Genomic DNA, 2,771 nt, shown 5'->3' with positions numbered 1-2,771 from the left:
GCCCATAGAAAGTGAAATACGGCTCAGTGATTTAGCAACAGCATGCTGACCACATCAAAGAGATAGCCTGGGAAACTTGGAGCCTGACACAAAGAAAGGAGAATTACAGATTTTGTTTCTGGAGCACAGCAAAGCGCTTTTCCTGTACTGCACCTAAAAATCCAATTTGCACCCCAGAATGTTTGAGAATTCAACATCTTGAGTAAAAAGATACTAAATGTAATACAGATGTACGCGCCCTCCTGTCACAGACAATCACACCACACTGTCAGTTGAAGAAAGACCACGTTAGTTTTAAAACTCATTTGTTGTAATTAGCTTTTTCTCCTGCATTAGATTTGAGGGCACATAAAATACACCAAAGAACGTATCTGATCCATGCAAGGCTATCCTCAATGATCAGAGGAAAAAAGGAAAACAGACCTCCAGTGCAAACTACATCACCTTATCTTTTGAACACGGACCAAACACAGTCACCGAGTATTACAAACACCCAAAGGATTGCAGCATTTCAGGTTCTGCTCAACTAGACCCTATATCTACTGTCATCAGCAAGTTTGAGCCATTTCATCAAACACTGAATACGAAGTTATCAGCAGGCTGCACTAGCGTAAATCTGACACAGGACAAACATCAAATGAGTTGTGGATGCTCCCACCCTGGAAGCACTCAAGGCCAGGCTGGATGGGGCTTTGAGCAGCTGATCTAGAGGGAGGTATCCCTGCCTATTGCAGGAGGTTGGAACCAGATGATCTTAAAGGTCCCTTCCAACCCAAACCGTTCTATGGTTCTATGAGTTGGTAGTACAACCTAGAAAGGACTATAAGGCTGGCAAGATGCAGGTCAATTTGTGAACTGCCTGCTACTGGAGTGCTGGAGAGGAAGCGGAGAACATCACAATAAGCAGACAGTAAGAGCATCACCTTCTTAAATAACAGAACAAAAATTCCTGGAAGATCAGAATTGTTTGGGAGAGCTGTTGCAAAAGATTCCCAAGACTCAAGAGATGTGAAATACTGCAAAAGTATCACACTGCTCTGTATGCGTCCCCGAAGCATTAGTAGTTGCTGCATGCATGATCTACTTCCTAAAATATTTTTCAAAAAAGACAAAAAATGAACAAACAAAAAAACCCCACACATGGATTTTGCCTTGCATCTAACTAAATTTTGAATGAAACATTTCCAAGAATACAAGTACCCCTGGAACTCCAATTTAAAACAAACTTCAAAGTCTGGAGGGAAAGAAAGGGGAAGGGAGGAATAAAAGGGATATTAAAAAGTCTGAGAATGGCTTTAAATGTGTTATCTTCTTAAACAAAGACAGACACATAGCAAAACAAATACAATGTGGATGGATGCCTAAGCAACTATTTTATTGTAGCAAACTCATCTTGGTGGAAGGGCCTCAACACTAAGCTTTCACTCCAACAACTGTCACTAGTAGAGCCAAAGTGACCAGACACAGCTTAAAAAGAGAAAGATGGATGTGTGTAAAAGGGAAACAAAAATAATTCTGGAATCCTACTACAACTAAAACTCAACAACCTTTTAGAGAAGGACTTTCTTCTTCTAAAGAGTTGACAGAATTAAACAAGACCTAAATATCCCGATAAAGATCACAACTAGGAAATAACATCCCTTATCACTTAAAACAACCAGAAGAATACATCTTTAGTTCTACTATATTCCTTAAACATATCTAATAAATATATTCATAAATTAAAAAAAATCAAAATAGATTTAAATGATTTACAGTTTTACCACAAGCCCAGATCAAACACTGAGCCAAAAAATCATTTTAACTTATGCTTTCGATGACTGACAACCACTTGACATCCACCAAATTGACATCCAAAGCATTCAGAGTCAAGCAAAAGAGAAGCAAAACTTACTGAAATGAATGCTGATTGTGAACCTGGCTGTGAACCTCATTACATAACTGAGTAAAGAATGTATCAATCTGTGGTTCAGGGATAGGCTATATCTATCTATCTATCTATCTATACATATATTCTATAACCATAAACCTAATCCTGTGGAAAAATTTCAAGGGTGACATTAGCCAAAAACTGAAAGGAACAACCAATGCCAAAATACCCTTTGTTTAGGTGACAAGGTGACAACATAATGCTAAGGTGACTGAGCACTCCAGAAACTACTACTCCAGATGTCCACATGAAGCTACTCACTGAAATTTTATGCTATTGGTTCCAAGTTTTTCATTTCTCCATTCCTTCTTGTTTTACTCCCTGGTACTTTGGTACAACAAGTCCAGGACTTCCAAGAGGAACAAGTACTCTGTGACAAGCTGGCTGATGCACGAGAGCCATAATAACATTTTGAAACCTATCCCAAGCCCACCAAAATCCTCAATAATCTTTTTTTTTCCCCCTCAACACATCCCAAAGTTTCTAGATGCTTGTCAGTGAACTATCTGAACATTCCCAAATCAATATTTCCTTCTGAATGAAATCATTCCGATCCATTAACTACACAGGCAGCGTTATGAAAATAAAAACAAAAACACACACACACCTCTGACATCAGATGACTAAAGCAGACAAATATTTTTCTTTGACATCAGTGAAAAACTCTGTCACGTGAGACAAAAGGCTCTAAGAACTATTGAAAAAGCACAGTGCCAGGACTACATTTTAGTGGGTTTGTTGAGCATTTATTCTCAAATACTGTTCAACACTAATCTTTCTGATCTCATTTATTATTAAATTGGTTTAAAGTCCTGCTGTGGTATTTCTTTTTTTTTTTTTT

This window comes from Meleagris gallopavo, chromosome 1, assembly GCF_000146605.3.
Source record: "Meleagris gallopavo isolate NT-WF06-2002-E0010 breed Aviagen turkey brand Nicholas breeding stock chromosome 1, Turkey_5.1, whole genome shotgun sequence".
Lineage (NCBI taxonomy): Eukaryota > Metazoa > Chordata > Aves > Galliformes > Phasianidae > Meleagris > Meleagris gallopavo.
Note: the sequence above shows the minus strand (reverse complement) of the source record.